The sequence below is a fragment of the Taeniopygia guttata genome, chromosome 1A, assembly GCF_048771995.1.
Source record: "Taeniopygia guttata chromosome 1A, bTaeGut7.mat, whole genome shotgun sequence".
In the NCBI taxonomy this organism is placed as follows: Eukaryota; Metazoa; Chordata; class Aves; order Passeriformes; family Estrildidae; genus Taeniopygia; species Taeniopygia guttata.
Window position 1 is genome coordinate 29994401 of NC_133025.1, and position 22327 is coordinate 30016727.

Below are 22327 nucleotides of genomic sequence, written 5' to 3' on the forward strand. Positions count from 1 at the left end.
CTCAGCAGTGCCCATGTCCCAGCACCTGATGCCTCAAAGATGCCAGGCAAGGTGTGCAGGCAGTTGGAGTTGGCAGAAACCATTCACATGCCTGTAGGCATTTTTTTTTTTTCTGCAGAGAAGAGCCAGCTAACACACTTTCTTAACACAGGTTTTTTGACTCTGCCAGTTTTTTCTGCCTATCCATAACTAGAAAATCACTGCTTAATTTTCATCAGAAAAGTCTTCTATCAACAGAGCACAAATGTCAGTGTTCAATCTTCCTACTGAAGGTAGGCACATGCTAACTCAAGACCCTTTCTGTTTTGTCTTCAGCTTGGCTGATTTCACTATTTGTAAAGAAAACTTTGTATTTGCTAGTATTGCTTGAGGTCATGCAAAAGTTCAAAGAAAAAAACCAAAACATTTTCTTTTTGTTTTCTGACAAAGAACAGGATTAAATTCTTGATTAGAATGTTGGAAACGGTGAACAAAAGAAAGAACAACATTGCGATATCCACCCTTGCCTCTTGTAGATGGAACTAGCTTTGTCACACACTAACGTGTGACATGTCTGCCACAGAGTCCTGCAGTCAGAGTAGCTCCACTTACTTTCAAAAAAAGAGCCAATTGTACTCTTGGTTACTTTTCTACCAAAAACTACTAAATAAAGCTCTTTTTTAATTTTTGGGCTCATACTACAAGCTCTGTTAGTCACCTCAGTGTCTATGGAGCACCCTGAAGCTCACCAGGGAGTGTTTGCCCATCCCAGACCTCTGTTTACCCTTTCTCTGAGGAAGCCAGATTAACTGTAGTTAAAATTATGATATTTGGTAGATGTTATATTTTTCTCTTCTGGAGCCTTTCGGCTACCTTATGTCTTATAGAGAAAACTGCTGCAGTAATACCTCAATTGCTGACAGAAGAAATGTCCAGGTACAGCAGATCTGAGGACTGAGGCAACATTTCCTGAACAGTGGAAGCAGGAGCAATCTTCTGTAGCTATAAGTGCATATTTCCAGAGTCTTCTAGAGTTAGAAGGTTGTTTCCAGAGCACAGTTTTTTGGCAGAACTTAGAGCTGGCAGTGGTGGCAATGCCATTTAAAAAGGCTCAATGATCCTTTGCCCCCCAGGCACAGCCTCCCATATCTGCCACAAAACAGGTTTTATTTTCTGAAGACTATAATGCTCTTTAGGGCACAAAACCTCTCAGCCCATTGCTTAGAGCTGTGTGAATTGGAGGTGCTGGCCCAGAGCTTGGTATTTGGGATCCCCCAAACATGGGGATCACTGCAGAGGGAAGTCCAGCATGTTCTGCTGCCCACCTCTGCCCTAGCTTTCCCCCCCCCCCCCCCCCCCCCATGCAGCTGGTGGTCAGCCTTCAGGATCTGAGCTTGGGCAACACAGGTCAGGGTTATGGTGCTGCCCCTGTGGCTGCTTACATCGCTGTGGCTGGAGCCTAGGTTGACAAAAAGGCTTTACAGCATGAAATAAGATTGTACTAAACATGCTGGAGATGTTTTTACCAAAATAATAAGGACTTTTCCCCGCTGGAATTTTAGCCTTGTTTTTATGGAGCTTGAGGTCATGTTAAATGTTTCATTAACATTTTCCTGTTTTGTAGTAATTGCTGCTCTTTGACTCATGCTACTTTCCTTTTGACACAAGAGCCTTTATCTGTCTGTGTTTGTGTCTTGCTCAAATACTATCTTCTAAAATTGAAGGAGATTTTATTGTAGCTCTGTGTTTAGATTTCACTTTGTATTCATTGTCATTGGCAATGAGACAGTGTGCAGGGCAAACCAAAGTGTATTTTGCAATTTTTTGTGGCTGTCTGCTCTACACTAGTACACTACAATTAAAGGTAATCCTGGTAATGATAAACCAGCTATGTTCAAAGCACCTGACCCTACATACCCATGTATACGAAATCCAAACCCCACCTTAAAAGGGTTAGGAAGATTCTTGCAGGGATCTTTTCAGTATTATTTGACTCTTGCTATAATTTACCCTTAGAAGTACCCATTAAAGATTAGGGGTTTTTTTCTCAGTTTTTAAAGTGTAAGGCCAAGTGGGACAGTGATATCTCTTGCACCTCAAGCAACCTGAATTCTCACTCAGATCCTGCAAGTTCAAGGTGCTGCATGATTTCAGCCGGACAGAAACATTTGAATATTTCAAAACAGGATAGTTTGGGAAGGGGATGTTTGTTTAAGCTGGGTAAAGATAAAGGCAGGCATGAGAACAAGCTACAGGTATTTGAAGGGTAGTTACAAAGATTACAGAGGTAGACTCCTGTCGGCTGGGCCAGGAAGCCCAGACATGGGGCAGAAGCCACCAGAGCATGGGAGGTTCAGAGCGGACGTGAAGAGAATGGTTGTGCAAACTGGGGGCAGGTTGGTGAGGGAGCACAGGTGCAGAGCCACTGTCCTTGAAGGTTTGAGGCTTTACAAGGCAAAGTTGTGTCTGAGATGACCTGGTGTTCGTGCCAGCTGCTCCTTGTGGAGGAGGCTGGAGCAGCTGCTCTCCACAAGTCTCTTAAAATCAGTGTTTTGATGAGTCTGTGAAACTGCTTAGTGCCACAGACATGGACACAAAGATATTAAAGATGATCTCAAAAATACGGATGGCAGGAATGCAATTAGGTGAGACATGGCCAGACATTAGGCAAACAACACTCCATGTGCCAGAAACAAGTTATAAAAAGGACTTACTGAGGAATTCAATAGTCCACTGACTTCTTGAATAGATTTGCTGAAGAAAGTGGGGGTTTTGGCTTAAGGGCCTTTTTGTCTTGACATATACATATGTAAATATCTAACTGTGCCAAGCACACATAACTATTCACAAAATAATTCAAAGTGCTCTTTTAAGATATTAATATTCACAAATTTTGCAAAACAAAACTGAGGATAGTTGGTAAATGTGTTAAGTTATGTGTAGCAGAACAACTGGCATGTTCCAAAACAGATTGCGACATCCGTGTTTCCTTTCCAAAAACAGAATTTCTTCTTATCCCCAAGTTTATTTCAGTCTCTCTGGCAATAATGATCTTCACAGGGCAAGTGGGAAAAGCTGCATTTGCTACAGTGCTACTAAGAGGAACAGCTAAAGAAGAATATTAAATAAAGCTCACGTGATTTTATGGAATAGGATTCCTAATAACAAACACAAGTTTCAGAGTCATGACTATAATTTACTATATATTAACTGCTTTTCTACTGTACTTTTTGACTTAGTGTGTTTATAATATTAAGTATGACTACAGACAGCACAGGATTTTTCCTTTGTGACATTACTACCTCTCCCTGTTGAAATGATTCCTGCCACTGCAGAATGCATTTATTGCTGCCCAATATTTTTAAGTAAAAAGGAACTGGAGGTTCATAACACCTAACAAAAGGCAATTCACTGCAATGACTCAGAATGGAAGTAATTTACCTCAGTGTCTATATAATCTCAATAGAGGGAGAGAGGAATGTCTCTGAAAATGATTCAAACACCCTAGAAGGGGCTTATGGTCATAGCTAGCCTCTTTAATGCACTTCAGACTGCTGCTTAAAGGCTTGCAGTATGAGTCTAGCCTTTGGGAAGGGTATAAGGTATTACTCATACTATTTTGAAGAAAAATTTGCTACACAATTTTTATGTCTTCTTTCTATTTTAATGATGTCAGGAGCAGAGGAAAAACACCCTCCAGATTTTTACCCCATGCCTGCTATTGTTTAGTCCAAAAATGTCTGTGTGTGCTAGAAAGAGCATATTGTCCATGCTGTACATGAATGAAGCTGAGCAAACAAAGCTGCATGGCAAAAGAATGATGAATTCACTAAAGTAGTAAATTGGTGCTGTTGCATATTATGGAGTATAAAACTATTTTTTATGGTTTTTAAAATATAATAGCGGAGTAATATTGAACTATTATATCCCTTTCTGTACTGATATATATGAGAAGTCTTACTGCAATTTATCCAGTATCTTTTCACTCTGCCTTTTGCAAAGGGTAGAGAACTGCATTTTCAGCTGGCTACAGACTGCCTGGGCTTTCTTACAGCTGCTGCCATGTTTTACCCAAGCCTGAGCAAGTCATTCAGGCTCTCAATTGTACCACAGGTTTGACACCTATGATTTGGGCAGTGAGAGTTGCTGGGACTCAGGAGTTCTAGGAACATCATATTAGGCGTGGCTTTGGAACCTCTGCTTCTTTTATGATCTGGAGAACATGCAGGTCCAGAAAGAAAAGGAGTTAAACTTAGTTTAATATTTTGATCTCCCTCCTTATTTTTGGAGGTTAATTTTTACAGCAGCTGCAATGACTTGCTAAATCCTGAACAATTCATCAGAACTGGACCAGCTCAGATACATCCTGCCAGAACATTTCATCTGTGTGGTTTCTACCTCTGCTGCCATCTCTCACTGAGGCCCTTCAGCTGTAAGGAAAGGTTTCCAGCAGGATTACATGCTAGGCTAGCCTGCTTATAGATCCTTCTTCACCTGTCCCATTGCATGACCAGACATGTCCACTATAGCTTGTATCTGCAGCTATCTACTGTGAGGTAAGCACACTCCCAGTCACACAGGCTGGGAAGAGCTCACTGTTCATGATTTAATAGGGAACACATGGAATGCATACATTTATTTTTGTTCATGTTTAGTGAGCCAGAGGAGCCTATATTTGCTTAGTAGTGTACAGTTCTCAAATGCCTCTGTATGTGCCAGCATGATGTGCTGGGGTGGAAAGCCTGGCCATCATGACTCCTAACCCCACGGTCACAGAGGGAAGGCCTGGAAGACTTCTCATGAAACCATCTGGATTGTATTAGCTGAAGCACAGCCAGCAGGTCAAAGGTAAGGAAGAGATTATTCTCCTCCATCACGCAATTTTGAGTTTTTCTCCCTCAAGAAGGAAGATGGTGGTGGAATGCAAGGCATATAAAGTAAGGTTGAAGGAGTGAACCTGCAGAAAAAAAGGATAAGTAGGGATATTACTGCTATCTACAGCAACCTAATGGGACTATGAGAAGGGAGAGACACATTCTCCTTGGAAGCAAAGAGACAGAGAAAATATAAAATTAAATTTTATAAAACATCTAAAGAAACCTACTGATAACTAAGTTTCATCAGTAATACCACAGTTCTGATTATACAAGTAAGATGTTAATGTAAATAAGATGCATTTAAAACCAGCCTGAGAAAACAATCAGATTCCTCTTTCATTAGCAGACTTTGTAGGAGACTAGTGTTACTATTTGTGCCCTCTGAAGAGTATATAATTCTTTGCACCACTTAACAACATTTCTCAGACCCTGAAAACAGAGTCAGCTCCTTAGAAGCAGTCACAATGAGATATGATTCTTAAAAAGGTTTATCTGCAGACAAGGATAAAAGCATGCCTTCGGAGACATATGGCTGTTGCCACATTGCCACGATTTCCCATTTATTAATCAATGACAGAGAGGTGAAGCCAATACATTTCTGGCCCAGCAGAGTCTGAGCCCATTACACTCCTCTGGCAGTGAGAGTGACACACTATACTCCCAGAATTCTCCCCAGGGGTCCTGCAGTTTGTCCAGGGAAAAAAACTTAATTCTTGGTTCTGCTGCAGACTTTTCCTCCTTACTGAGCACACGTCTAAGGCAACATTCATGGAGAGCTTAGGCACCAGAGTGGCAGCCAGTGCTCACATGCCAGTGTGCTAGGCACTGACATTTTCCCCAGGGAGAGAGTGCCTTATCTGGCACTCTTAGCAGGGCTAAGCAGCTCAGCATCTGGGCAACTTGAGCTCTGTAAAGTCAAAATTTCTTCACTGTGCAATCTACCCAATCTGTTCAAAAGACACCAAGCACACACCTACTGGTGTGGGATGGGACAGCCTAACAACATTTCAGTTCTCCTCTGTTGCACTAAGGGTTCCATGGGCTGGACTGACTTTGAGCATGGGCATGTCTGTCCAAAACATACCTTTCACATAAACTCACAACAGCTGAGGATCAGGTGTTGCAATGTCCTTGGTGAATTTAATCCGCTCTCTGCTCCACAGACCTCAGACTGCAAAACTGGGAATGCAGTACATCTCTGTTTCATTTGGACATCTAGGGATAAATACATTCAAGGCTAAGAATCAGAGGAGCATGCAAAGTCCTCACGAAAACTGTCTGCCATTTATCAGCTATTTGGTGATGTAAAAAAGCCACATGAAACAAAAGGCAATACAAAAAAGCTTAAAAATATACTCTATGTGACACATTCTTGTTCCTATAATTTTTTCTTTTGAAACTTCATAGCTAGGAAAACTTTGTCTCTTTCAGTTCCACATATTTCTTTTGATAGTATACCACACCCCATGGTAGTGACTTTCTATAATGCTTTATAGCTTGTAAAAAAAAAATTAAATCACCAGATGACTTATAACAGTGATTCATGTTATTGTTATTGCTCATTATTATCATTTGTCATATGAGACAATGCCTGGCTATGCACTTTTCCTCTCTTGTAAGAGAAATCTGGCTCAGCTCAGAAGGCTCCAAATTCTGTTTATTATACTAGCTGAAACATGTTTATTACACTGTCATGTTTTTATATCCCTCCTGCTACCTTGTGCAAAACATACTTTTGCACTGACCAAATTGTGAAAATTCTGCAAAGCTTTGCACTCTCTGATCAAGCCACTGATCCACTGAGTTTAGCAGCCTCATGTGGTGGCAGCCTGTATCTGACCTAGCAGTGTCCTCTGCCTCTCAGTACCACACCTAATCCTGAGAGGCCTTTCATGGGGAAGTGCCTTCATGACTTCCAATCCTAGGATTTCCCGAGTTTTAAGCTGTAATCATTACTCAAAAAAGTGCATTAGAAAAAGTACTACTTGCCTGAATGTTGTTATGATGTAATAGTGCTTGATTGAGAATTAAAGCCACAGGAGACATATATGTAATAGGTAAAAATAACAGTGATAAAGCAACAGTAACGACAACCCTATTTTCATGTTGCAGCTGCAGTTAAGTTCCTGCATAGCTTTGACCAAGAGTCTTTTAAGGCATTCTGACCAAAGCCTTTTGAACCCCTGAGCTACACTGACTCCACAACTTGATGGCAGGAAGTCTGCCAAGTGACATTCTGAACACAAATATCAGTCAAAGAAAGTCATCTTATGAGAACTCAGTCGCTGTTGCTCCCTCCTTGGTTTTGTACCACTTCTGAAAGACTATCTAGCTCTACCTTTGGACATCTAGAAATGTGATTGTTTCCTCCTGATTTCTGCCCTTGGATCTAATGTTACATTACCTCCTCCTCAAAACTTATGTCATCAGGTTTGCTGTGACTCAATAACCAGAGGGCTATTGCTAGAAACACACGAAGGGTTCATGGTTGCATGAAAACCTCCGAAACACTTTGCTTGGCTTTGCAATGATGTCAATATTTATTGTCACTGTCACAGACACAGAAAGATTACACAGATATGGCCAGGATACTGCACTTGCAGTTTGTATAGGGTTACATGCAGCACTCTCTCTCTGGCTTTGAATTTAAGAGGTACTGTGTCAGAACTGGTGTCAATGAGATGAATTTTTCATTCAGCCCAAACACTGTTTCTGGAGGAAGGGAACCAGTGGCTGACGTATCTGGGTTCCTGTTTCTTGCTCCACAGATCCCAGCTGGGCTTGAGCCTCGTAGGAGTAATGCTAATTCTGTAGTTCCACAACTCCCTTAAATCAACAAAAGCAAATGCTGATGCTAAAAGAGGTAGTGCCAATTTACTACTGACCCAATCAGTGTTTTCACTCTCTTTGCTTCCTCAGGGACTGCAAATAGTCATATATACATATGGGACGGGGAAAAAAAAGGTTAGTTTTAACCCAGAATGTTGTCCTGTTCCCACTGTGTGTCTGCATGAATGTCTGGCAGATGGGAGAGAGAGGTGCAAATGGCAATAGGCAGGCACAGTACTGGAAGGTAAGCCAGGACTGCTTATTACAGTTTAAATAAATTTGCTATTTCTGGAACTTGCAAAATTTACAGCACTTGTACAATGTCCCCTCATGGCTAAGCAGGAGTGAAGGGAGGGTGTGCAAAAACACAAGGCAGACATCCCTGGTCCATTAGCTTTGGATTAGAAGAATCAAATTTTCTGACTCAGAAAATGCCATCAGACCTGTTTAAACTAGGCTAAATGTACCTGAAGAACCCCTTACTTACAAAGTACTTCACACTATCTATGATGACATCCAAAATCAAGTACTGGTTGTTTCTAATAAAACATAGCCTAGTCAAGACGCTGTTTTAAATCAAAACCATTGTCTCATCCTTTTTTTGAAATGAAAATCACTTGCCTCATAAAAAGTTTTTATGTTTCAGAAAATTATACTGAGAATAATGTTTCTTAATAATGACTCTTACAATGGCATTACTTAAAACAATTAAATCAATTAGTTCAATAAAATTCTTCAACTGAACTTCAATATTTTGACATTATGACTGATTGAGTTTACTGCCTTTGCAATTAATGAAAGATTGGTTCCTTTAGCAATTATACTCTGATTAGTCCACAGCAAGAACATTTCCCATTACTCATCCCCCACTGCTATCAAAGGGCCTTTGGGCTTTTATTTCTGTCTTTAATCCTAAATTAACAGAGTTTATCAAAGTCCTTGCTCAGTAGAACTCTTGGAGAAAATTTAATTTTGTATTTTACCTGTGCTAAAACTTCATCAAAATAAGAAAATACAAGAAGTAACTAGACATCAGGCACCGGCACATAATATTTTAGGTTTAATTAAAAATATAGTGCAGTTGTGGCTGTTCAATAACAAGTAAGAGTTAATGCTAAAAACCTGTGATAAAAAAACACTCTTTATTACAAAACAACATAAAGAATCTTTTCATAGCCCAAGTAATCAAGCTTCTGTCAAAGTAAGATAATTGTCAATCAAACTTTGAAATCAAACACAGCTGCAAAAATCAGAGAAAAGAAGCCAGACACTTCACTCCACTTTGAGCACTAACTCAAAAGTGAGTGCAGAGGCTTGGCAGTAGCTGAGACCTTGTAATTCTGTACAGTTGTAGAAGCACTCAGGAAAAAATCTCTAAATTGGGGAATTTTGTCTTTCTGAAGTTGAAAATAAATGTATTTACCATGCTGTTTAAAATAGTACTTAATGAGAAAAATCTGTTAGTATATTAGTTTTTTTATTTTTAAATCCCTAAAGTACTAAAGGTGACTCTTGACTTCCAGTACACAATTAGTATTTCTTTTGGTCAAATCCTATTAGTAAAGCTTTTTCCTGGCTCAACAGATTGAATGAACATGGCAGGGAAGATTGTGAGCCCAGTGCAATGAGCAGGCACCATTCCTGCAAAGAATTCTTTATTCTGCTCTTGCCTGTAGAAAATAATCGGAAATTAAATAGACAGGTATTGCTAAAACAGAGCTTTATTATATATTGATTTTGTCACCATTGGTTTCCATTTCTTGTTTTTCCCCTCAAATGTTAAAAATTGTTAAACATGGTAAAAGTTTAATTGCTTACTCTGCTTGACTCCCTTTAGTAGAGTTTGAAGTAAAATCTGGAAACTGACAATTCTCACAGGAAATTAATATTCTGCTTGTATGTGCTGCATATTCATACACCACTATTGTTCATTATATGATTTTGCAAATGTGCACAAATATCAACTAGTAATTCCGTAAATCTGAAAACCACAATTCCCAGGTGTTGACCATGACCCTAGAAAAAGCCTAGAGAAAACAACCTCTTTACGAGACATACCTTGCAATAGATGTTTGTTTAACTGGAAATCCACAAGAGCAGCTGCCCAGTGCAACGGTACATATTTGCTTCTGAATCCTTTCTCAAAGACACTATTTAAACATGCTGATGAACTGAGCTGGATTTTTCCCCACCTCCATTCCAGCAAAATAAGGACACTCAGAAGATAAAATTTGTTTTGTTATTGCAAGTAGTGCTATGTGGTAAGTGAGAAATTTACTTTCTACAGTCCTATGTAATTATGAAGGTGGGAAATGTCCATTTCCTGTACAGATGCAATGTCTGTGTGTACTGCTTAGTGATATTTCTATTTGAAAATGAATATACTTCTATTTCTAGAAGTGTTTGTGTATAGAGCTCCTTCTTGTCCATATTTGGCTTGATGTTAAAGATCTGCTACTCTACTGCTTTGGCAAGAGGAAACAAGTATTTCTTGTATTGAGACTGCAACTCCAAGCTATAGAATGTGTTTCAGTATGGTTTGATTTACGTTAAGCTGTAAACAACTGAGATTTTTGACATGGGTTTTATGATGTGTGCAGCTGGACTCACTATCACCCAGTTTCATGCAGCATCCTGAATAGGAACAATAATAACAGATATATTTTCAAATGTCCCAGTTCTGTGCTAAGTTTGATGCTTTCACTTAGAGGGGAAAATTTGTGCCTCCTGAGACAGTCACACTTTACACTTTCTTCTTGGACTCTGTTTTAGCCTTTCCTCTGCCATTTTATGGATGGGAATCCCTTCACCCAATGAACAACTTTAATTGTCAGAAGAAATTTCTAGGTGCTCCTTCTCTCGTAGAACTGTTTCTGCAACCATTCTATCTCCAAACCCAAAGGAATTGGGAGTGACCATAGCTGAGGTGGTATCACTCATCTGCTCCTCCACCACCGGCCAATGGTGTAAACTGTCGGAAAGGACTCGACTCAGTGTCCCATCCCTCCTATTCCTGCAGGCAGCATTTATGCATGTGACAAACTTCACTCTGGCATGGAGAAAGATCTGACCTGAGGGTACACTGACTGACACAAAAATAAATTTTCTCAGAGTAGGAAGGATATTTTCTATTGTAAAATAGAAACAAAAAGGTACAAGATAAGTTATGCTTTTAAGGTGTGTGAAGTCCTGTGACACCTGTTTCAAACAAAACTAATAATGTCCATCAGCCACTTAGTCTTCTATTTGCTCTGTGTTTTCACTTGCTTTGGAATTTGTAAGCAGTATATCATAAAGTCAAAACATGGGCTGAATCCTGAGATATTTATTCAGATTAGAATTTTATGACTGGAAAATGTCTGCCTGAGTAGCCTTGTCATCTCCTATTTTTTTTAGTGTCAAAAATAAATATAAAAAGTAAAAATATAAAAAATCATATTCCTGCAGCATCCAGCAATTTTGTTTCTCTCAGCTTCAATAATCAGAACATTACTGACTAATCTGCTTTAAAACAAGAAGGGTAAAACCATGCTTTCTAACAAGACTTGTTGTGAGCTTGAGGAACACAGGTTTATTCCATAAATATCAGTTTGGTTTCATAGTGGAATTTTCTGGTTTTCTCATCCCCTGCAATGACTTCAAAAATAGTTTCTGAAAAATTACTTTTAAAATTTCAGATCCAATTTCTGGATAAATGAAAGTTAAAAAAAAAAGATAAAATTAGCTGTATTAAGAATCACAGGTACTTTGTAAATGAAGATAATTTTTAGATTTCTAGGAAAACAAGATGTTATATCTTTTGTTGCAATGTTTTGAAATTTTCTATTTACTTTGAAGAAAACTTTGCCTTGAAGCAAAATGATGGTTTAGTAGTGAATAGAGAAACTGTCCATGGTGGCTATGAAATCCAAACTGAATCATCAAGACCAGATGATCTTGACTATTACTCCTACTATTTTCAAGATGCATCCGAGGTAGTGATGTAAGAGATGTTTTAAGACCTAATTTTCAGTTCTGATTAGAAGAAAAGTGTGACAATAATTGTCTACATATTTCACAATGATTTTATGAAAATCAGTTAGTGTTTATAGAATTTTTGATTGGGTAATATGTGTAATGAACATTCATATTTTAATTGGATACCTGAACTTAATGCATTCCTAAAGATAATGGCCATAAGGAAGCCAGAGGTGTCAGCTCTAATGTACATACTGACTGCCTAAGGGATGGTGGGAGGTGCCTCTTAGCCCATTGCTCTGGTGAACCATGCTGTTTTCTCTTGGTTTTCTCCAGAGAGCTGAGATGCTTTTTCCTAGGATGTGTTTATTTGAAAAACTCATTTGTGTCTTATCGTACATGAGATGGACAGAGCTACCAGGTTTTACCCTGCTGATATCACATGAGTATCCACCTTTGGGGTGTGAAAAATTTCCAATAAAGATCCCTGAATACAGAACTTATTTCATTCATCCCAGTCCTGCTTTGCTCCAGTTCTTTTATGCACAAGTGAAAGAAAGAGAAAGAGAAAGAAATAACATGCTGACTTATTGTTATAGAACGATTTATTTGTACATTAATACAACTGAAGATAATTGGTATGGAAAATATGAATGCAGCATCCCAATAAAGGAAAAAAATATTATTAATATTCTTAGTGATAATTGTTTAGAAATGTGGGTAGGCTGGTACCTTAGTCATGTTCTACTCATGGGCACATACTATAAGAAAAGTAAAATTCACTATGTTCTGCTATTCGTTTGTTTATGTTGTTGGACAGTATTTTCTAAAATTTTTAGTGTTGCTGCTTTTGACTCTAAAACTGCAATGTGAGATATTGGCTTGTATTTGGAATGAAGGCCTTACAGCAGAAGATTGAAAGGACATTTCTCATCTTCTAGTGCTGTAGTGTTTGGTTTTGTAGAGCTTGAAGACTATCCTATGCAGGAGCTGAGCAACAAGTTGTGCAGTAACACCCAAATACTGTAGCATTTAAAACTTGGAGCCACTGTCCAAAACACCATCAACATTATTTCAACGATATCTATTACTCCATTTAACATGAAAGGCCCTAATTTAAGCTGTATAAAAGACCAAGCTTCTATAGTTTATGTCAGGGCAACATTCAAATCCTATCACATCTTTCTTTTTCTGACTGTTGCAGTAAATTCTGTAAAAATAACCTTCCCTTCTTGTTACCAGCTAATGATGTACATTTATGATCTGAGTTTCTTCATCCAACCATGCTTTTCCTGACTTTTGAGGAAGATGTGTTTGTTCAGCCACACTGTTTATCCATTCAGAAATGACCATCCACTCTTACTGGCTGACATGAAACACAGAAGCAAGTGTTTCACTTAAAAGTACAGTTTTAACAAGGTCAACATGAAAGCACACATGCAAGTCTCAGGATAATAATCAGACCTTATGGACAAGTTGAATAAACTGATTTGCTTTTTTTAATGGTAAATTTTGATTTTTCCACTCAGGTTCTTGAAACCTACAGTCTGAATGAACACATACGTATTTAAAAATACTTTTGTAGCAGTTTTGCTTCAAAAATATTATTATCCATTGTAAGAGATTTTGTCAAATATAGACATTTCTCACAAAAGTTTGTTAAAACTGCCAATGAAAGGAAAGCATTTAATCAGGTAAACCTAAAAATGTATACAAGAATTGTCCTGACATACACAGGGTAGCTCATGAAGAAAAATATTCTCAGAAACTTACTCACTCTTTTTCAAAGCAAATGATTAGGACAGTAAATAGGTGCCAAAAAGATAAAAGTATTCAATTACTTCCAACTAAGCACTCATTTCATAAATGTTAGGCTGGAAAGTCACCCAAATAATTGCTCAAAAATAATGCATTGGAGTCTACATGTTATACTTCTGATACCATTTGGTTAAATTGAATCATTAAAGACAAGAACTAAGGACCTGATTCTCCTTTATACAAAAGTGTCTTTATGTGACTCTGGCAGAACAGATGGGCTGTTAAACAAGTGCTGTAATTAATGCCTGACTGAATGGCCACTGGTACCAACTGGAACAGTGAAATGAAAACTAGTCCCCAAATTTTCCTAAACATTTTTCTAAGTGACAAATACCATAACTATAGTCAAAAATACTAACTACTAAAGAGTAGAAACAAATGCATTGATTTTTAAATTTGATTTTTATGTCTGAAGACTTCAGAAAGGTATTGATGCTGTGCTAAAAATATCCCGGAAGTGTACAAACTACCTGAGCATTTGGTTTAGGAATAGCTTTCTTTGTTTTTTGACCAAGTCATAACAGGAAAACAAGTATTTTTTTTTTTCATAGAAATGCTGACATAACTTTACTAATAGCCCCTTTAACAGAGGTTGTTACAATGTGTGTTTACTCAGGTACAGGATTAAACAAGAGATGTGAACTCACCATAGTAACCCCTGCATCACATTGCAGATATGCTGCTTCTAAGATACGGCAAATGTTTCTGAAGAAATATACATGAATATGAGGTAAACATATATCAATTCCAAATTGTGTTAAAAAAAAAATTGCCATACAGCATAACAAAAAAGCAGCATAAATTGATGCTCTGTAAATTAATGTATTACTGGATTTTATTTTCATTGTGTTACGACTTTTGGCTCAAAATATAATAGATAATTCCCCAATTCACTATAGCAAAAATAGTGACAAACACAGTATTGAAGTCCTTGCAAATACTGCTGTGAATCTTTACGCTCCCGAGGAATCCAGGAATCTCACCTGTCTGTTTTGAACCACCTCCTGCTGATGTTCTGAGATCATGCAACAATACTAATGTTACCATAAGATTTTCAGAAGAATTTTGTGAAAACAGTTAAAGTTGGAAGCAAGTTTTTTTATAAACCGTCTTTTTTCCCACTTTTAGACTCTTTACTCTTTCCTCTTCATTATCCCTCTACATCTTCAAATTAATCAGCTAATGTATGTCCCTTCAATTTATCTTGTTTTGCATAAAAAGCTTATAATTGTATCTACAAAATTACTGCATTGTTTTGTTTTGTTTTGTTTTGTTTTGTTTTGTTTTGTTTTCCTTAAATGTTTTCACTTTCACCTTCAAACCACTTAGGCAGTACCTAAGGTGAGATCCTGATGATACCCAGTGGGTTGCTATACCTCTGGAAATTAAGCTTTTGCTGCTACATCTTTCTTATACTTTACCCAACAATTCATGGCAGAATTTACTCCTGCAAGGAGAATGAAGTGATCATATTGCTTTGGGTTTTTTCTTGATATTAAGCAACCCTATTGTCTCTTCCCAGATTTCAGTTGTAGAGGAGGGGGGGAATACCAATTTTCTCACATTGCTTGAGATGACTGATAAAGAAGACAACAAGTATTCTGAACTACCACATAATGTTGTCTCCATACATTTTTCAATCACTGTTCAAGGTTTTGTCTCTGTGGTACAGAAATGCAGGAACCGTAAATAAATTTTGAATTTTTTTTTAGCAGAGGCAGAGGTTTAATTGAAACTTCAAAGCATTTTATTAAGCCTGAAAACCTCATTGTCAATCTACATACCTACATTTTATCAGAAGGGAATGGTTTTTTATTCTTACAAGTGAACAAGTTTGTTCATTGAGTGTGTTAAAAAAATCTGTTAAAAAATCTACTAATAAAATGCACTCCCCCATATGCAACTTATTTTTATTTCACCACCATTTCCCCATTGGTTTATTATATTTTTTCACAGAGGGTTACTTATGCTTGGGGTAAGGGATGATGTACAGTGACTGAATGGTTGGTCCCTGGTGTTTCTGTGCACTGGGGACGTGCCCTGGTCCCAGGTAACCCTGATTGTGATGGGGGTTCAAGGGCTGCTTGATGAAGCTCCTGCCCTGGCTCTGTGTTCCTTGGGATGATGACTTGATCCTGGTGGGAGCTGAGGTTGAGTGCCCCCAGGCATGGGAGAGGTGTTCAACTTATAGTCCCACCAGGACTGGTGGCCTCTTCCCAGGCAAGCTGTGCAAGCAGCTATATTTAATGTCTGGCTTTTATTCCCTTTTCATGGCTACCTATGGTGCAAAACATGCAACTGCTCAGGTGAGAAGGGATAGTTCAGTCAGCATGGGTGAAACTCATCCACAAAATGCCCGCCTGAGAAGTTGTGTGACAATTTCCACCTTTGCTATCATTCAAAACTTCCTTTAAGCAGCTCATTATGTTCAGTTTTGACTGTCCCTTTGCTCAGCTTAGGGATAATGTTAATTGTGACTCTGTGCTAGCAGAGATTGTCAGAGGGTATTTGAGCTCTTCCTAGCTTTTTTTTTTTAACTTGTTTGTGTATTTTTCTTTTTTTTTTTTTTTTTTTCCTGGCTGATTGGTTCAAGTTTTCGAGCTCCCAAAAAAAAAAAAAAAAAGCAGTTGCTGGCTGTGGTCCTCAGATGACTGAAATTATAATAATAATATGGCCAAACTATGTTTCTTATAAAACAATAGCATTCTAGATTACTTCTCATGACCCAGGTTTACATACTTACTTCAGTTTAACTGATGGAAATAGCTGAAATAGCCTAGTCACCATGGCACTGAGTTTCTTATATTAGCTTGAGACCTTTGTGATTAACTGTCACAGGGATATAACCACACTTGTTTTTGCTATTGTAAATCCAGAGCACAAAACCCTTCACAAACTGTATCGAAATGAGTCAAATGTCTGCCTACATGGTCCTCCAAACAACCACGATCAATGGGTACCATTTTCTAAAACTAGTGTCAGTCGTGGGTGTGATGTGGCCAGCATCATGTTCAGCTGCCTTTGAGACCTTGCATCCAGCAATTCCTATTTATAACTATTTCTATTGAAAATGGCTGTTGGCACCAGGACCGGCCAGAGCTTGGTCTTTGGTCTCTGGATCCACTAGGGAGAACACTGTCTGTCTCCCACACCCTGCCTTTTCCCTGTACAGAACAACAGGCATGTACAGAGCTGTGGAAATAATTCATTACTTCCTCCTATACATGTTGTAGATATTGGGTGAACCCAATTAATTGAAAAAAAAATCACATCCCCTCCCCTCATTATCCTTGTCTCACAAGAATGTATTTAATCTTGACTTTTCCCCCAACTGCCTCACTCCTGATGGAAGCAATCTATTCCACATATTGCAATCTGTTGTTAAAATTATTGTCTTATAGTGCTTAACATTTTATTTTTCTTAAAACTGAATTTCTTAATTTTTTTAATAGGAAGAAAAATCATCAGCTTTGTAAAAATGAAATGTCAGCATTATATGGCTCAGAGAAGTACCGTGAATCTTTTGCTATTGCCATCTCAGATTCTTGGACTTGCTGTATCTGTGTTTTTGCATAATGGTTTCAATTGAAATATTTCAAAAAGAATGTTTCTTTTCTTTTGCAGTGAACATTTCTGTTTGACATCATGTAATTCCTCATCACCGGTGCTTGAAATAAGCGAGCATTAAGGATTGATATATTATGTGGCTCGCTGCTGGTCCTCACACCACCCAAGGGAATGGGACACTCTGAGAGCCGAATGGATTTAGAAAATGACTAAAAATGACTAAGCCTCTCTCCCAGATTTGTACAAACAGTCCCTTTTTAACACTGAACTCCTTAACCAAATCTGCCAATTCACATTTCTTCCCCTTTTTTTTTTTTCATTAAAATTTGTTTGGCATTTTTTTTCTTTTTCCAGTTTTGTTTGTTTCTTTATTTTCTGTTGGTTTTTTTTTTTTTTTTTTTTTTTTTTTTAGCTATTTGATTTACGGGAACAAAGAGATCAAATAATCCTCAGGTATTTTTCTTACTGGAAGAAGTCTGTGAAAGTTCTTTTATTATCCTTTTCCTTGCCACTGCAAGAAAATTTCCATAGATTATCATTACAGATATATTTTGCAAAGAAGAAATGAGTAATATAACACGAACACATCCATTCTCTTAATTGAATGAGCTACAGCTTTTTGGCTGAAACAAACAATAATATTATTTATAACTCAAATTACATTCCACAAACTATGCTCTCATCTGTAAAAAGACTATAAATGGCATGGTAGGGTTTCATATTGGTTTTCTATTTTTTTTCCCTCCAGTGACTTTCCTGTTGACCCCTCTTTTAATTTACAAATAAAACCTTGACTTTCTTGACTGCCAGCACTGAAAATCCACCCTGGGATCTGAGATCAAGCTGTGTCCTTTCTGCTTTATGCCAAAATAGACTCTGGTTCACCTCCTCAGTGCTGAGGTGGCTCTGCAGGGCTGGCAAGAATGTAAAGAAACAATAATAGTTTTGCCAGTAAAAAGATAAAGTGAATGAATTCTCTCAGAAGTAGGAAGATACCAATTTTCAAGTCAGCTTTATAAAAGACAGCTGTTCTTTGAAACAAATGCTCATAGGAGGGTTGGGGTGGGACATCTCATTGCTTGCTGTTCCTGCACAACCTTTTCCCCTTTGGTCTTTCCAGTTCAGCCTGTAGATCAATCCAGCTGAGGGGTTTGTGGCTGTGGTGCACAGCCTTTTTCCCTGTCAGCACTGCTGGACTCAGGTGCTTCTGCCCTCTTTGAGCTGTTTGTGCCCTTATGCTTGTGTTAATGCTGAGACCGTTGTGTGCATTGGGTGGAGGGGTGTCCTGTGGAGGTCCCAAGCTCATCTCTTTCAAGCCAGGTCCCAACACAGCTCTGCAAACACTTGGGCTGTCCTGGATATATGCTCACCCTTCTGCTTCTGTGTTTGTGGGGCATCCAATGCAATCTAGGAAATAAATTTCCTAATGATTTTTAAGTCTTGGTCGAGGATGAACACTCAGCCAGGTTTTTTGCAGTTAGTTATAATACCTTCTAAAATTCTTTTGAAGTTCAATCTTCTGTATCATAGTTGGCAAATACATGTTCTCAGTGGAAGGAAGTCTGATGGATATAAAATCCGTTTGGACAGAGTACAAAAACTTTGAGATGGTCAGCTTCCATTGGGAAGTGAGTGTCTCTACAGAGGTCAGGAACCCACTTCACTCAGACACCGGGACCGAACCCTCTGCTGCTGTCATGGGAGAAGGGCTCACTCCTTGCAAGGACAGGAGTTCGCACAAGGCAGAGAAATGTGGGCAAAGCAGAGAGGGTGCAAGGCCTGACAGCAGTCAAAAAAGGTGCTAACAGGGACTGCTCTAGTGGCTTTTCAGGAGCTGCAATTGTTCCTGCTGTCAGCCAGGAGTAATGAGGCACATGATAGGTGAGAAACACTCTCAGGAAAATGGTAACCAGTGAGGTCAGGCAAAGACAGAATTGTGTCCAAAGGCACACATGAAGCCCCCTTCCCTGTCTGCACAGTCTTAGCTCCATTGGCAGAACACAGGTTCAGCTGCTCAATCCTATAATTCACTATGTTTTATTTCTCATTTATTGAAGAATAGAGAGAAGGTAATGATGCATAACAGACTGCTGCCCTGGAGCCCTTTCAGACTGTGGACCGCAAAATCTCAGTTTCCAACTCTGAGAAATAATCAGCTACAGTACTGTTGGTTCTTAGGGACAAGTGAAGTTCATGATGACCTGTTGATGTCTGGATTGTCAGCTGTCTGCCTTTTCCACTGGCTCTCCTCTGCCACCCCATGCCATCAGCTGTGCTGAGAGAACTGATCTCATCATACAGTGCTGCCACAACCCTACTGGAGAGCCTGACAAGCATTGAGAAGCAAGGCTGAAAAATTATTTCTACTTCATAACAGACAGAATTAACAGGACAAGAAACACTGAGCCATGGGGAACATGCATTGGCATTTACAGTTCCTTCTGCAGATACATCCTGTGTGAAATGTGAATTTCTTCACTGCCTCCTTGAGTTTGATGAAAGAGATATTTAGTGGAACTTTATTTTTTATCTTAAATGTAATTTGGTCTTCTGGATATACACTGACATGTAGACTAAGAGAAAAGGAGGATAATTACAAAAGCTAATTAAAATAGCTTCCACATAAACTAGAGATTTATGCAGAATTTCTTCCAGAAGACATTCCTTTGTGCTTGGTTTGGCTTAATAAAACTTATCTTTTATTTTTGATGTACTTTTTTAGGCTACTTCTGCAAATATGTATTTGAGTTCTAATTTTAATAATCACAGTAATATCAACATTAACTTTTTTTCCTGCCCAAGGGGTAAAAATATAAATGTAGCAAAAAATGTATCTTTTAAAACCGAGCATCTATAAATATTTCCTACCAGCCACCACTGAAAAGGTAATTCTTTCTTAGGAATAAACCCAAATTCATAAAACCAAAGGCATTCACAGTTAAGATATTTACTCTTTTTTCTCTTAGTCCAATACTATTTGTTTATGTATTACAGCATCTACTGAACATTATGTAAGACCTGTCGCAAGAACTTGTGATATCTGATGAATAAAGGACAAAGTCTCAGTTTAGTTTTGAATTTTCAGGGTTGAGTAGATTCTTTGTAACCCTGTCCCAGGTCTTACTGCTCCAGATGCTTCAACTGAAAATCACGTCTCTGATTAATGGAGAAACTCCTGTCACTGTGTGCCTTGAGCTTGCAACCCTATATGTACAAAGGAAATCAAAGGACATTCCTTGGGAGAAAGTGCTAAAATTCACACATTAACTGACAAAATTATTTTTGAGTTAGATGAACTGTTAGATTGCATTATCAGCAACCAATCATTTCATTTTATGAGTTATTGGTCACTTAAATTAGAAGAATGATCCTCTGAATCAAAATTCTATCCTTAGCTAAATTTTTAAGATTCAGACTACATGGACATCCATTTTGACATCACACAAGTTAGTTAGCATTCAGAAAGCTTAATCTTGTTCATTTCATTCAGATGAATATTCTCACTGGGGTTAATGAAGTTCTCATAAGAATAATATGAACATGGTTATTTAATTCTTGCCTAGATAATGTTAAATCATTTGATTAAATCCCTTTTATCCCCTCAAGGCTGCTGACAAGAAAACTTAACCAAGACTCACAAATATCCAGCTATGATCCAGTACAAACCACATACATTCCCAAGGAGAAAAATAAAAGAAAATTTCTTTAAGAAGAAGTATGTCTTTAATACGAGAGTGAAGACAGAGTAATACTGTTGGATTACAATAAATAACTGGGCCAACTTTCAAAAAACCCCAAACCCAAATTTGCAGAAAAGTTGCCTTCAGAAATTAATTGGATTCTGCATAAAAATATTTTGCATTTTACTTGCAAATATACACTTTTCCTGAGGATAAATGTGTTTGCTCATTTAACTAAATAATGCATGCTATGACATACCAGAAAATATGCAGAACAGTGGATTCAAGGGCACATGGACACCCAGATCATGGCACTTCTTTTGTTCTTAGCTCTAGAACTATTGAAACTGTTGAAAAACTATGCCAATCACATGGGTGAAATGCACTTTGGGAATACAGGCAATATACACTAAAGTACTGCTCTTTATTTAATGGCTATAAAATTGAGAGGAGATAAATTTTGATAATCGGTAGGAATACATGTTGCACAAAGAAAATTGCATCAAGCAAATGTAGATATCTCCACACTGTAGAGCAATTTTAGCAAGGATTGTACCTGTGAGCATGAATGTTTGACAATCCCTACAAACAATCCCACAGTGATGATTAATAGTTAACAATGAGCAGGCAAAGTCCTGTAGTATAGAATCAGGTCTAAATTTTATAAATATTTAAATCCTTAAAATCCTATCTAATGTTGCCTTAGTAGGAGACTGGCATGTGTCCCATAGACAAAGCTGAGCTATTGCTGCAGGCAGTGCAATGGGAGGGGAAGAGCTGTTCCATGTGTTCTGCTTGAGCTGTGCAGGCAGCTCAGTAAACATGGGGTAGGGACAGCACGATTTATTTTCACCAAATCACCCATAGCCATGTAGAAAAATGAATTAAGATTATGCAACTTTTGGTATTTTCTACCTCTTGATTTCTTAATTGATAAATAGCTGTTACACTTTGCTCATTTGATTAAACAGTATTTACAGTTTTACTTTTGTGGTTATTCCTCCCTTTTGAAATAAAAAAAAAAAAAGAAAACAAGTAAAATAAGTCAATAACAAGAGTTTAAGTCTTTTGGCATTTTAAAATCAGCTTATTTTTGGAAAAGCATGGCTTCATTAATCTGAGTCCATGTAAAAACTTATGAGTTTTTTAGCTCAAACCTTCCAGGGCATTTCACCTTCAGAGCCAAAATGGAGATGTTTTGAAAGAGGAAAAGCTTATGAGGCTACTGATATGTGGTAATACAACAAAAAAATAGATAAGACACTGTCACAGTGTTCTAAGCCAGTGTGTTCCAGCAGCTGCATCGTCATCCCTTCACTTGGCAAATCAGCATGCCTTTTTTTCCAGGAGTCTCTTAGCTCCCTCCTTTCCTTCCTCAGTCCTTCCTTTCTGCCCTCTTGTGTTTTACCCTGTAAAAATATATGTTAGCCACAGGACAAGAGAGACAATAGCATGACTTGGCAGGAAAAGTAGGAGAGATGGATATCTAGAACAAAAGAAAAAGGCGCAATAATAAAATGGTGGAGCAGATTGTGGCAGACAGTCAGACTGCTTGGAAGTGCAGGCGGATACTGGGATAAGCCTAAAACAGAATATTTAATGTATCCCCGTAGTAATTAA

The 22327-nt window shown here is 38.1% G+C and overlaps 1 long non-coding RNA gene across 1 annotated transcript; it reads left to right on the forward strand.

Annotated features, from left to right (window-relative positions):
• The first annotated feature begins 9734 nt into the window (after positions 1–9734).
• Positions 9735–20105, forward strand: LOC115491163 (uncharacterized). Its single transcript, XR_003957138.4, has 2 exons — positions 9735–9946; positions 17085–20105. It is a non-coding gene; the product is annotated as an uncharacterized lncRNA (long non-coding RNA).
• The last annotated feature ends 2222 nt before the right edge of the window (positions 20106–22327 follow it).